Source organism: Ornithodoros turicata, chromosome 4 (assembly GCF_037126465.1).
Source record: "Ornithodoros turicata isolate Travis chromosome 4, ASM3712646v1, whole genome shotgun sequence".
Taxonomy (NCBI): Eukaryota; Metazoa; Arthropoda; class Arachnida; order Ixodida; family Argasidae; genus Ornithodoros; species Ornithodoros turicata.
The window spans coordinates 38305119-38320633 of NC_088204.1; the positions used below are offsets into that span (position 1 = coordinate 38305119).

Below are 15515 nucleotides of genomic sequence, written 5' to 3' on the forward strand. Positions count from 1 at the left end.
AAAGAAAGAAAGAGAGAGAGTAGTTTTGTGTACCTGTTGAACAGCCCAGAGCTTACAGTGGGTACGACGTTGAAAAACAATTCGCGGGCTCTGTAGGGAGCAAATAAGCAGAAATTTAATTTTGTAATGTGAGAGAAGAGTGTGAACACTGTGTTCGAAGAAAATATCTGAAAAAGAAGAAAAAATCTGAAAGAAAAAATTTCGAGCTTTCTCTTTTTCTTTTTTTTTTTTTTTTTAGAAAAGCGCAGCCGAAAAGAGAAGCATACTCTCCGTTCGCTTAGCCTTCCGCGGAGAGCGCGCGAGTATGCGAGATAAAAAAATTTCGCGCGCCCCCTCGGAGTCAAATAAGCAGACTTTTTATTTTACGTGGTAAAAGATGGATGTTTAAGCTATGTACACACAAAATATTAACAAATTTGAAGCTGGGGTTTTTGAGAAAAACGCTCCCCAAAAACACGATTCTTTCGCAGGCCCTCTCGTTTAGAGCGCCGTACCAAAAATTGTAAATGACCACAACGTGACAAACCGCATACCACACGAAAGAGCAAAAAATTAGCTTTCATCCAATATCAGTTTCATTGACGTCGGACTTGTGGCGGCTCTGTAACAATCCCGCAAATTTGCGCAACAAATGCAGTTCGGAGCGTTTTCGGGAATTTTTCCCGATATGTTTCGGTGATTTTCCACAACTTTTTTTGGCTTAAGTGAGATGCATGCACCCCTTCTATGGTGACAAAAATTGCCGTCTGAGGGCGACGTCCGGTTCCAGAGATACAACGTCGCAAACTTGGAAAAAATTTAGCCCGGAAAAATGTGCGCTTTTTTTAACCCCCTCCAGAAGGAGAACGGGATATCGCACAGACCCGCGGTTCAGCTCGTTTCGCTTACTTTCGGCCAAAGAATAACATGTAATTTTCCCGGAAAAAAAATAAAAATGTGACCGGCGGGCATCTGTCGATTATAAATGAAATTACCCAGTACCGTATCACTCGTTAGACAGTTCTTCAACTGCTCAAATTCTTCGTCATGGTCCCTCGACCATTGCCATATTGTTTCTTTTTTTGTCAGGTCCCTCAACTTAGTCGTCTTCGTAGCTAGGTGAGGAATGTACCGAGCACGAAAATTGATGAGTCCCAGGAAGCTTCTTAACTCGGACACATTGTTCGATGTCCTCGCTTCTCGGATTGCTTTAATCTGATCCGTGCTAGGGCTGATGCTATCACCCGAAAGGGTGTGACCCATAAAATTGAGTTTGTTTAGCCCAAAATGACACTTACTGCGGTTCAATGTCAAGTTGTGCTCTTTAAATCTCTTCAACACCGCTTGTTATGCTCCTCTTGAGTTCGCCCAAACATAATAGTGTTATCTGAAATGTTCTTTACTCCTTGACAACCTTGTAGTACGTCCGAAATGAGCTTCTGGAACACTTCTGGTGTACATGATATTCCATAAATAAGTCTTTTGAAACTGAAGTTCCCAACATGAGTTGAGAATGTTGTTATCTCACGTGACGGTTCATCCAATTCAATTTGATGATACCCTTCTCTGTGGTCCAGTTCTGAAAGTACCATCTATCCCCACGTATCTCCATCTACCTCTTCGAGGACATCCCCCAGAGTTGGAATCTGGTACCTTTCTCTCTTCACAGCTTGGTTTTGTATTCGCATATCGACACAAAGTCGTATCTTCCCATTTGTCTTGGGCACTACCACAATGGGTGATAACCAAGTGGTCGGTCCCATAACAGGTTCGATTATGTCTTCATTAAGCAGTCTTTGTATTTGATCCTCCACTTTCCTTCGCAATTGAAACGGTATTCGTCGGTGCGACTGCGTTACAGGCACAAACGACTTGTCAACGTGAACCCTCAGGTGGTAGTTTTTCAATTTGCCCAGTCCTTCAAAAACCTCGCTGTTCCTTCCTATGATACAGTCCATTCGTGCTTTTCCCCACTGCACTTCGGTCGTTTCTTGAGCTGTTGTTACGAATCCTAGGTGGATACATGTCTGTTTTCCCAATAGTGGCACAGAAGTCCCCTTCATGACGTGGAAGTCTGCCTCAACTTGTTTACTTCCTTTTGATACAACTGCCCTAAACTTGCCAATGAGGGGTAATGGCTGTTCCGTCCCATATGGGTAGATATTTGTGTGTGACTCTGTTAGATGCATTCGATGCCTTTGGATCTTGGACCAGTTCATTTCGTTGACGATGTTCACGGATGCTCCCGTGTCCGCCACGGCTAAAATGTCAACGTCACCAAGCGTGACCATGACTGTGTCACGTGAGGTACTGTTCAACTTGAAAATTTCTTCGTCTTCAGATTCCTCCTTTGGGTTGCACTCCATTTCTTCTTTGACTGTACGGATCTGTTGTCCCTGCCTCTTCCTGGGAAACCTTGTTTTGCAGACAACAGCAAAATGGTCTTCAAATCCACAACGGGTACAGATCTTCCCTATTGCGCGTTGACACACATTACCATTGTGCCCTTTCTGTCCGCAACGAGTGCACATTTCCTGGTAGTTCTGTCGATTTGTGTACGTTGAACGTTGAAAATTTTTCTGGCGTTTGTTGGGGTCCATCCGTGGTGGTCGTTGCTTCGCAACCGCGTTGACTTCTTTGAAGCTTCCTTGCTTCGCTTCGATTTCCGTGACCTGCTGGTCACTTTGTTCCAAAATATTGCCCAACTGTAAGGCTCGTTGCAAGGTTTCCTTCTCCTCTTGCAGGAGGCGTCTGCGTAGGTTCTTGCTCTTACAGCCATGGATCAGCTTGTCTCGAATGACATTCGACTTGTCAGTTCCAAACTCACAATTCTCAGTCGCAAGCTTTAGACGTTGAACAATATGGTCGATGCTTTCCTCTGATTGTTGTTCTATTTGATGAAACATGTAGCGTTCGTACGTCACATTCTTCTTCCCCTTAAACTGTTCGTCAAGGGCATCCATCGTTGTTTTGTAGTTGTGGTAGGTTGTTGTTCTGGTAGGTCTGGTTCGGCGTCAATAAAGAATTCCCACCGTTGCTTCCATCTGCGCCATGCCTCGCTGGCGTTCCCAACGTCTGAGTCAAAGTTCTCCAGGGATCCGTAAAATATTGGTGCTCGCGGACTTGTTTCTTGATCTCCAGGCATTTTTAGACCTCGTCGCCAAACGGTTGTGTTTCTTCAACACTGATTACTTGGATCATATATGATCCTCGTCGAGACCCCAAAGAACGCTCATCCAGACTTGCCATGCCATCGTGAAAGTAGAAGTTTATTTTTCCGGGCACACAGAGGGCGTGCTCATACCTAACCAGTTACAATAACAATTAGGTGTCACCACACACACTACAAACCTCGACTTACTTTTGCTCTCGTTTTTTGCCTTGATCCTCCATGGCACGTCCAAAATTTGTGTGCCCGGCTCACTTCAGACGATTTCGTGTCGAGATTCCAAATTGCCTCTGGAGTCGCACGTAACGTATGATAATATTCGAAGACGAAATCCTTGGAGTGGAACTCAGTGCGCACGGCCGTCGCTGTCAGCCAAGAGCTTCGCACTGCCTAGTCTTTTGGCAACTTATAATAAGTAACACTTGCATGCTCTGATGAATTGTTCTAACAGCATAGCACCGTCGCATTCTAGACAACTTCGCCGTGGCATATCACTTATCATATCGCTTCAGCTCATAAAAGGCAAGGTCAGCCCAAGGAAGTGCGCTTTTCAAACGACGTCTTGGCAAAGAAATGTTCACATGCTTTGTTTCCGGCTTAGCAATAAATTAACAGCTGTTTGCCAATGTACGGTACAGATAGAACGAAACCAAGGAAGCCAAGCTGCCAAGCCAAGAGTCCATGCCAAGCCAAACAGAGATAAACCTAGAGCAGTGACGTCGGTGCGCCCGTGCGGGCGGTTTGCCGACGATCTGACGGGCGGGCGGGGAAACTAAAAAAAGAAATGTTTTCTAAAAAACTACGAACAGTTGGGGCAAGATATTTTGCACACATATTCAGTGTTCGCTAATAAACACACAGCGCGAGTATCGCTTAGTTCTGCGGCACTTCAAAATCGGCATATCTGACCTTTAACCGGGCGAAAAATAAGCACAGTAGGCCTGCTGTGATCAATGGGGGCGCTAGGGTACACATTCGTTTTCCTCCTTTCCAATTACGGAAATGAAACCGCCTCCCAAAGCGTGGGTCTGGATCCTGGCTGTGATGGGCAGTACATCAAGCACTCGGTGCCTAAGTAGTGCTTAAAGTACGTTTCACGGTACTTTTACTTTACTTCAAGTAATTCTGCTGAACAATAACATACTTTAATACTACCATATTACTTTATACTACTTTACTACTATACTATACTACTTTATACTATCATTTATACTGCCATACCTATCATACCACAATACTTTACTTGCAATACATTTTGCTGTACTTTCTGTTCAAGTACCTGAAGTATATTTCTGTGAGCCTTGCTATAATTGGCTGCACGACAGCCGGCATCACATTCGGCCTGCCAACACTGTGCTGATTGTAGTGTTCACACATCCAGGAACGAAAAAGAGGAGGAGCCCTATTGCGCCGAGATTGGGGGCCACTCTAGCTATATCGCCGCTGGCTTTCTTCTTTTTATTTTTCCTTTTTGTAAGCGGGAATAGCAAGTCGGCTTCTGGAGCCAGGCTAACCTTTCCCCTCTTTCGTGTTTTTTGTTTTGTTTTGTTTTGCAATAAACCGTGATAAATTGTTTTGCAATAAACCGCGTGATATACTGCCCCTCTAGGTAACTACTGGACTGATTTCTTTCACGAACTGGATACATTTTCGTGAGGGCCTCAGAACATCTGTGCACACCGGTATACCCCCCGAGGCTCTCTCGCAATTCGATGAGGCATTCAGGACCCCGTGGTCATGCGTAAAAGGGTAACAGGACATGTCGGTCATTCTCCAGCAACTAACCACTTTAGGACATTACGTCGCGGAGCACAAAGAACGGCTCGTCCGATAGGGCAACTTACTGACATTTTAGCATAGCACAGGATGAAAGCTAAAGTACCAGGAGAACTTGAGAAAGAAGACCGGAAGTTGTGTCAACACCTTTCACCGTTTCACCCGGCCACAAAGATCTGGGGGACAACCCGATCTCGGAAGGAGGCGCCCTCACAAAAGAATCCTCTCGCAGCCTTGGCAATTGTAATTGGTGTAGACGAAAGCACGCTAGCGACGGACTTCTGTGGGGTACTAACGACACCGGTGGCTCCGGAGTCGAGACAAAAACAACTTCATCGCCCAAAAAACGAAGAACAGGTGCTACTCCCGTCTTCGTATTGCCAGCTGTAGAACGGGACAAGCGAAAGCTTGCCCACGTCAACATTCAGAAATTGCCGGATAGCAAGCCCCCGCTAAGGGTGGCTAACCTTCCGTAACCCATATAAAACCAAACTACAGTGCCCTAGAAGAGTATAGTGGAAAGAGCGGAACCGGTTTCAGCCCGATAGCTGAGGAAGGACGAGCGGACGGCCGCTGCTGGATCTCCTGGCGCTGCTGTCGAATTCCCGAGGAGAAACTGTGAAGCGCCTATGTCCGCTGCAGCGTTTTTGCTATTTTTGCGTGGTTTGCGTGATGCTTTGGTGACTCCGAAAGAAGGCGATGTGTGACGCATCAAAATAGTGAAGCTTCCTGTAAATTTTGCTGGTATTTGAGTGTGCTAGTCCTCGATGGAGAAGAAGAAAAAGAAGTTAGAGACACATTGTTTCGCGCCCCGTTGCAAGACTGGCTACCCGGGTAGCTTTCTGTCGAGCTTAAAACAGCTGTGGGCTTAAGGGTCACCATTGCCAGCACGATATCCCTGATGGACTACTTAACAAGGCACGTCGGGTATAAGTTCATCGTGACATCACGAAGTCAAGGTCCGCTTGACAACGTTTTTGGCATCGTGAGGCAACCCTCAGGCTGTCACATCAAACACCACAACAGTTTTTGATAACTGTTTCTTGCCTTAGCTTTTATAGTATGGCAAAATCTGTTGCAAATGGAAATGCGGAGTCTGGTGTGTTAGATGCTCTGCTCAGTACAAACGGCATAGAGGAATACAAATGCGCAAAGCAGACTCTGATAGACAAGTTCATTGGAGATGGTCACCTCAGCAGCGCCGAACTTGTAATTGAAAAGTCGACACACCATGTCGCATATGTATCCTCAAGAAGCGACCAGAGACTAATTTTTTATATAGAGCTCTGGCTATGTTGCCAGAAAATTCCCGTCTAAATCAAAGTGTGACATGTGTAGAAATCCATAACTTAAAAACCCGAGTTATGTGTAGAAAGTTGTTGCTTAGTGACAAGAATGATGTACAGAACCTGCAGGCAGGTCAGCTGACTCAGCTGAAAGATAAGGGGGGCCTGTTGTATCCATCAGGCTTTATGCTTAGGTTCGTGGAAAATTTGGAAAACGTGTTTACCATCAGCTGCTTCAGTACGCAGGAACTTCACCATGAAAGCATTATGGACGTCATTGCACTTCTTCATAGAACTCGACAGGATGCCATTGGTTGCACTGAACATAGTAAGCAACTGAATGCTGAAGTTATGGTATTTTATGTCACCACTAGGCTTCATTTTTTTGTTAAGTCGCTGAATCGCGCCAAAGCACAGAAACGTGACTGTGCAAAATATCCGAAGCTCAGTCGCTGCACAAAACTTGTCATTTTTACCCGCCAGTAATTAATTTTGTTCTTTACATTATGTGCATCCAATGTTGCATTTAATTGCAGTTTCATTGTTTTTTTATATATTCATACTCTGTGGTCCTTATAATCTTGTGTCTTGTACTTATCAGCCAACTTTACATCGTCATAGCCTGCGATCATTCCATAACTGAAAGCATAAACCTGTTTCCCTCATTGCGTGTGCTTCCTGTTTTATGTGGCATATGCCGGTAGAACTGTGTCGTGTAGTAAAAGTTTTTGAAAGAGGTAACAAGGAATAATTCACAGAGAGACACGCACACATAAATAACAATCATAGGAAGTGCGATAACCCAATACGCCGGAGCCAGTTTCTGCTCGGGGTAACTACGCCAGCGCCCCACAGCGGCACCCGCCTCAAGAGCCTCACAGAGGGAGCGTCGCATTTTCCACTACAATCTTCTAGGGCACTGTAACCAAACCAATGGCTGGGCATCGTTGGGCACGATGGTTGCAGATATCGACGACAGGTGGCAAGCTAGTTGCAAGGCATCACACCAGATGGCGTCACCGTCATGAAGATGCGTAAAAGATAGTAGCAGTGGAGAAATATTGAACAAGAAAGGCACTGCTAAACGAGTCTAAGCATGTGAGAGCACGCAGAAAAGGCTTAAAGAACTATGAAATTTCCCGAACCGGCTTGAGTCGTTATTCTATTCCCCACATTGCCATCAGCAATGGGGTAGAGTACCGCCTGTGGCGATGAACCTCCCCACTCTCCAAAGCCAAATAAAGTTGTTGTTGTTCCCGAACCCCGACTTTTCTTCTTCTTTTGTTTCTTCGATTTTTTTTTTCTAGAAACTGTTCTTCCCGCCGAGAAACTAATATGCCAGAGTTTTTTCCGGGCGAAATCGCTCCACTCAAAAGAAGTGTCTCTTCCGCACTCCTCCTCTCCCGCGCGCATTCTCCCGTATAGTGAGCAACTGTACGGACTAGGAAGGGAGTTTCTTGCGCGTCGGTATGTCACCTGTATGGGATTTGTGAATATGTTGCTAAGTCGGTCACTGCTTTGGAGGAGGGGCTCGTGCTTCTGTAGAATGGCTTTGATGTTTGGACGTGCGTTGGAATATCTTGTGACGAAGCTTATTTGGCACGCATCAGGATTTTTTCGGTTTTCGAGAACCTCGTTTCGATCGAGTGTGAGTGCCTTGCGACGGAATTCGGTTAGGAGGGAGTCTAGATCGTCCCTTTGGGCAAGTGTACTGCAGAGTTCGTCAAGCTTCTCAGCGTAATCTGTGTCGTTTGAACAAATTCTGCGTAGTCTTACACTCTGCCCATTAGGAATTCCAACCTTACAGTGACGCGGGTGGTGACTCTTGAAGTGAAGGTATTGTTGTTTGTCAGTTGGCTTTTTGCACAGGGTTGTGATGAGGTTGCCGTTGTCTAGTGATATCGTGGTGTCGAAGAAGTAAATTAAGTGAGTTGACTGTTGTGATGTGAACTTATGTTGCTATGCGCGGTGTTCAGTAGATCTACGAACTTTTGAAATTCATGTTCCCCGTGGGAACATGAATACACATTAAACTATATATTCTAGAAACCGGGTTTAGATCCACACGTGACAGACGTGATAGTGAGTCTTATCTCATATACAAGTTCAACGCTCTTCACCCGTCCGGTATCAACAAATCACAAGGCACCCTGGAAACACTTCACAAATAAAATATGCTTTTCTCTTCTACCTCCATTATCATCTATTATGTCCTGCATGGCCACTGCTTTCTTTATTGCATGCCACAACTTTGTATTAAAAAAAAAAACCTTTGCTGGTTCTGGAATTTTCCCCACGTAACCACTAACCTCCTTATCTTTCGCTATGCTTGCCAATTCTTGCCTGTTGTCCCGTTTCGTCCACGTGTTCGTGAACCTTCCATTTTTCTGTAACCGGTCTGTAGCCTAGATCACTACGTTCACATAATCCCCTCCACACTCTAACAAAGCAGGCATTCACTCCGGCCGTAGAAGCCCGTACGGAACCTTTCTTCCCTCCGGGCTGTTGACCCACAATTCGCATGAACCTTTAAACACGTCACACCTAACCCTTTAAATACCATGCCAATGATGAGGACAGTGCCCAGAAGAAGAACAGTCTTTGTTCGAAATATCGGCGGCTTCTGTCCTGAGGCAACTCCCTTCCTACATCTCTACCGGTTCGCTGGATTTCTACCCAACTGTACGGACTGTTTTCCGACCCGCGTTACGTCACCGGTTTTGCGCAATGGCAAGTAATGCCCGCCATAAGCAGCTGAGCCCGCTGGCTCCAGCCAGTCGCATCTAGAGGATCACAAGGTCTCTGGTCGCGTCTGAGGGGTAAAGCATTACGTTTGTCTTGGTCGCAGGCGTTCTGACGTTCGGATAACACGCGATAATGCCAACAGCGTTTGTGTGTGAATCGTTTACTGCACTTGCGCTGGCAGTTATGACGTGTGAGCTGCACTTTTTCATCGAATGTAATCATCTTCTACTCGGCTGCTACTGTTCTGTCCACAAACGGGACGGGCTGGTTGTATTTCCTTCCGTCGAATGATTTGTTGTTTCCCTAAGAATATGTTTCACGCAAGAACTTGTGTTTTGTGAGGTATTTAATGTTGAGGACGTCGTAAATCTGAACAGTTAGCATTAACAATAGTACGAGGGGCGTTCAAGTCAAACCGGGACTTTTCATTTTTCGCAAAAGTAAAATGAACTTACAGGCGAGAAATTAGTTTTATTCTTTTTTTTTCAACGTAATCTCCAGCTACACTGATGCACTTGTCCCAGCGTTTCACGAGGGCTTGGATGCCAGCAGCGTAGAAATCCTTACCGACGCGTAGCAGCCATGATCGGACCGCATTCTTGACCTCGTCGTCACGGCTGAAGTGGCGGCCCCCAAGGAACGCCTTCAGTGGCCCGAAGAGATGGAAATCGCCGGGGGGCGAGGTTTGGACTGTAACGGGGTTGTGGCAGCAACTCCCAGCCAAGTTCCTGTAGGAGGAGGACTCCTTTGGTGATGAGGCCCGGCTTTCCGAAACTGGAGGTGTTCATGAATGATAGTGTTCAACGTTCCCACAGAAAGATCAGTCTTTGGAGCCAGTTCGAGACATGTTATCCGTTGGTCCTTGAGGATCAGGCGCTCCACAAGTTGGATGTTCTCACGAACTCTGACACTGGGCTCTGAGCCGCCCAGGCCGGGATCGTCCTGCACTGATGTACGGCCGTCTCGGAACCGTTTGCACCACTCTAACGCTTTGCTGCGGCTAAGTGTATCGTGGCCATACTCGGCCTTAAGTCTTCTGTGAATTTCAGATGACTTTACGCCTTTATTCACGAGAAACTTCATGACAATTCGCTGTTCGATGTGCGCGCTTACCTCGTTGTCGGCCATCTTGTCTAGCACGTGTCTTCTGTTTTGCACAAACTTTGGACCACTACGTGGTGAACGCGGAGGCCTGTCGCCTGTGAAAATGATGAAAAAGAAGTACCGCGAGCCATTTGTACACTCAGGAGACAGAAAGTCCCGGTTTGACTTGAACGCCCCTCGCATTAACAACCATGCCTACAGAAACTCAACTGCAGCGTATTCTGTAAGAGTATTCTGCACATCGTATTTATTTCCGAGAACTGTTTGTTGTTTAACAAATTTATTGTTCAACCAGGTTTCTAATACTATTAATATGTCCATAACCCCGAGACTGAGGGACACAAACTAAGGACACCAGCTCGCCTGCTTCATTGCCACCTTATGCTATTGTGTTACATAAGCTTGAAGTCACCAGTTGAGGTACCTGGAAAGAAGCAGAAAGCCCCAGTAGTCACGTAACATGCCCTATATTTTACAATTAAAAAACGAGAAGAAAATTGGTACTATTTGTAATAAACTGCTATTTGGTCTTCTAGCAGCAATATGCCTTCTTTGTAAAAGAACTGTTCAATTTGCCACCTGGATAGAGTCCTCAGCTGTGCAGGCTCCACCGAGGATGTGGACCCAGGATGAGGGCACCAGGCTCAAACAGCTGAAATGTCGGCATTTAGTTCAAATAGTACCATAACTAATATACATAAGACCTAATAACTGTAACATCTACATATACACATTATATGCTACACATGCATAATTTTTATACATATGCAAACACAATATGTATTCTGTTTTACACTGTCACACAGCTCAGCTAACAACTGTACTGGCACTAATGTTACCAGCAAATGAGGGCTCAAGTAGCTGCACAGTCTTTACAGGATGTCCAGAGCAAGTTGAACTTGTTGAACACAGCAGAGCACCATTGGTATGGCAGCCGTTAGTAAGGTTATTTTTGATAATGTAAAACAAAGTGCAGAGTTGTAGCAGGAACAAAATCTCCTGAGGGCATAGTGCATCAGACTTAGGTTTATTTAATTTAGAGGTGAACTGCGGAGCACTAGCTGTAGTTTTTCTGGCATGTTACCCTGGTGAAAGACTTCAGCTGCCATACACATGGGTCGCACTGGTTTGAGAGAAGAAAATGAATAACACAGTATGCAACTCCAGTTCGGTTAATTGGAAATGGATGTAGTAATCCACCTGACTCATTATTATAAGATAAGGAACAAAAGTGTGCACCTTTTAAAAGCATCCTAGCTTATTGAGGTGTAAACAGGAAAATGTCCCCCTCAATATCATATTTGTGCACAAGCTGAAGCAAACTGAAATCAAATAATAAAAAACAACTTGTCAACAATACACAAAGCCCGAATGGTAGGCAAGACAATGCTGCAAAGAGGAATCTGGAAGAAGTCTGCACAACATTGGTCTGCTCTGAATAGGGGGTTGCAGTGATCATGCTGTCTCACCTCGGGGGTTTCGGGCTCCGCTGAGGAAGTTACCTGTACACATGAACATTAAAGCAGATGAGTGAAGAGAAAAGAACGGACACATATGTTCAACATATTACATAAATATTCTGTTAAAGTATGGTGTCTAAGGTGATGGTAAACGAAGTCTGTTTTTATCAACAGTGTACCACCTGAGTTTACTGACTAGATTCGGTAGCTTCTATTTGTCTTTCTTTTACTCTCTCTCTCCCTCTTGTGTGCCGTAATCGGCCGCAAGATTCCAAGTCACGCAGATGAGAATTAACCCATTTACGCATTCCGGAAATATGTGATAGCATTTGAACCACACGGACTGAGAGATGTTTGTTAGCCCCAATAACGAAAAGTACTCACACTTTTGCGCCGTTTAGGTGGATGTTCTTTCCCCGGTGAGGACACGTATTGTGCTGGTGGTACACCTTGATTCAAACGACACTGAGCTCTTTATCCAGTACGTTGACCCCATCCAGCGTCCAGTTATGAAGCGTACGTCCCCTTCGTAATCGCAATCATGCAAATGTTCGCTACAAACACGAGCAGTCGATGCTACTCCACCGTCTTTCCATTCCGGCGGTCCGATTGCTTCGTGGCAACAAAAGCTGGCCGTCTCGTCACTGGGAAGCATATGACATTGGGTGCCCAGCGAATATTGACGTGAATTAGGGCAACGAACCATCCAACATCGTCTCGGCATGCCGGCGAAAACCACAGGATGCGACTGCGATATACTACGACGATCGCCCGGAAGCTGGCGTCATGGAGATTTCCACTCCGGATGAACGCATACGCGGGATCCTACGGCGCATGCTCCTGGCGGGACCGCACACGTCACGATGACGTGTCGCGGACCGGGCCGTTGTCCCGCCAAGTTGCTGTTTCCGCGCGGCAGCTTGCCACAGCGCGGCGCCAGCAATACTTCCCTCGCCGCTTCGTTTAAATTAGCTCCCTTGAATACTCCTCGCATGACGAAGGTAAAATTTTGGTTATAGACTTCGAAAAATGTCTTCTTTCTGATGAAATCGAGAAAAAATCGTTTCATAGTCCCTTTAAGACGCACATCGCTACGAAACTCAATGGAGATGACAACAAAATACTAGCGGCACGGAAGTCACCGCTAAACATGTTTAATCATGCGAGAGCACAGAGAAAAGGCTTAAAGGTACTGTAAAGCAGTGGCCAAGCAAGACACGACTTGAGACTTTGTCGTTTGTAAGTGCCATATATGGAGCCATACGACCGACAACTCGCTCTAAATATTTTTAATTTGTTATGAAAAATTCAGCGTACTGTAGCGGAGCGACGCCTGGTGTCAGACAACCCCCTGTGTAGCAGGCAAGACATGTGGATTGGGGGGGGGGGGGTATGTTTAATGGTAACAAAGAGGAACGAGATGTGGATTGGGATTGTCGTCGCGATTTGGTTCTTTTGGTGTCTATATCATTTCTTCTCATATATCCGCAAGAGTGCAGAAAGTGCATTCATTAGTGCATTCTTTGCGAAATAAAATGAAAAAGATAACGCAGCGCTGTTTGACGGAGCCGCCACCTGAATCAACCTGTTCGCGGGCGCGTCTTGCGTCATTGTGTTACGAACTACCAATTTTAAATGTTCATGATCGATGACAAAGCACTCGTTGGTGCACTCAAGGTACGCACTGCTGTGTTTCGGTCAGCGGAGACGCTAAGTTATCTTGTGTTACGTCGTACCAAGTTGAACAGCGAAGACGAGAATGGCCTCGGTTGCTCGGCGTGGATTTGCAGTCAGACCATCGCGTGTGCTCGAAGCACTTCACGTTGGACCCCTAAGAGGATTTCCCGCCTGGCTCACAACGTCGACGCTTGGAAAAGTCAGCACGGACCAAGTTACAAGCAAGAGCACCGACAGGAATTTCTGATGTTAGTGAGGTTCGATGAGTTATATCAATATGACGTGCACAGAAACAGCTTGTTATTGTGTACTAAGGTTGCTGTCTTAATGCTGTTGTAATGCCCCAGGAAAGTATAATACTATCTGAGTCATGTGTTGTGCAAAACTTGTTTTCATGCTTGTATGCGAATGGATTCCGAAGCTATTGTTCCCAGTGGTCCTTGAAACTGCTGAATTTCCTGGAATTCAAAAATGTCACTTTCAATATTTAGAAAGCCCTGGAGTTTTACAGAGACCTCGAAAACGCCTGGTATGTCATCTTAGATACATGTTATAGTGCATCGTTGTTGCACAGTGGCCTCTTACCAGCAGTTTTCCCTCTCGCTTGCATTGTTTGGCTAATGAGTGCCAACTTATAATTTTGGTGACAGGAATCGTGAGAGCGCTCCCGGGCCAGGACAGCATTCCGGGACGCCCCCTTTGCTTCACCTGATAGCACAGGACTACGCAAGGAAGCTGAGTTTACAGGAGTTACGTCAGGAGGAACATACAAGGTATATTTAAACAGGTAGCGCAACTCCCATAGGCCCCTGTGTCTTCAGAATGACGCCATGATTGAGACGGTCAGCGCCATCCATCCGTTGCGCGGACTACTACAATTGTAAATAAATGACGTCAGAGATGACGTCACTAGTATGAATAATAGTGCATAATTAGCCATGCACGTTTACATTGGCCCACTTCGCTTGCTCTGTATTCCCTTTTCCGCGCCCAGTCAACAATACCAGACGAGAACACAGAAAAATAAAGCATATCAGGTTTAATGAATCATATCAATTCCAAATACATACGGTTATCACAGATTTTGACAACTCCAAACAGAAAGGCATCGTGATGACCATACAGAAATTAGGAGGGCTCACATAAGGCCCATTTCTCACCCAGAGCTATACGTACACCTAGTGATTAGACATTTGCATTTATTCAATGAGTGGCCGTTATAGGTCCATTGCAACAAAACACGACATCGTTGATGCACAGTTGGTTCCTGCTAACACTCACACTATCATGGCCGCTCGTCCCATGACGAAATCTTTTTATTCGCGGGCCCAGCAACCGGGGATGTATTGTATTCACCTGTTCACACGTGGTAATCTTGGTCTACAGCACGGAGATGCGAACGTCGCTTCCTGTTTGACCCAAAGAGTGTACGAACTCCGTATTACAATGCACGGACACACAGTACTGATACAGAGACGCGCGGATAAACACCCCCAACTGTGACACATGCGCAAAGGAGCCGGATACGGAAATGTACTGAGTGGTAGATGATCCCGTATATGTGCACGAGCGGGGCAACAGAAAGTTTTTTTCTACATTGAAATTATGAATAGCCTATTAGTACACACACAAGCGACGCCCATGTCGCAAAGTTTTTCTGTTTACAACCGTACCTCTACTGTCAACACCCAGGATCGCTCGCGCCTCTTGCTGGTGGCCTTGCCGATGGGTCTGATTTGGTATTTTCGCTAGTTTTCGCTACCAGTTTAGATATACCTTGGAACATATTTGTGCAGGGAGAGGAGGACATATGTAAGGCGAACACATCCATTCTCGCGCCGCGACCTGATAACAAGACCGATAACACGCCCGGGAACTTTCGCGTAAGTTAAAGAGCAAGACGTGATGCAGGTCCATGTTCCAGAGGCTTCTTGAGGGTCAGAGGGAAATTAAAAACGATATACAGAAGATTAATGAGAACATTGAAGGGCTAAATGCAAAAATCACCAGCATTGAAGCTACAGTTGTGTCACTGAAGGAAATGACGGATAAAATACCGGATCTTGAAGAAAAAATACGGAAGTTGGAAGCGCTTACTGTAAGCCAGAAGCAGACCATTGTAAATTTAGAGGACAGGAGCAGAAGAAACAATCTCGTAATCTTCGGGATTCCGGAGAGTGTAGCTGAAACACCACAAGAACTTAAGACGAAAATTGTACAAGAGCTTTTTTTAGACAAGATGCAAGTGCCCGTGTCGTCAATTGCACGTCTACATCGTCTGGGCAAACAGCGTCCAAACAGACCGGTTATTTTGTACTT

The 15515-nt window shown here is 45.6% G+C and overlaps 1 protein-coding gene across 3 annotated transcripts in view; it reads right to left on the bottom strand.

The window, feature by feature from the left end:
• LOC135393025 (uncharacterized) overlaps positions 1-15515 on the bottom strand; it is a 175791-nt gene that overhangs the window by 129712 nt on the left and 30564 nt on the right. The gene's annotated exons all lie outside the window — the stretch shown is intronic.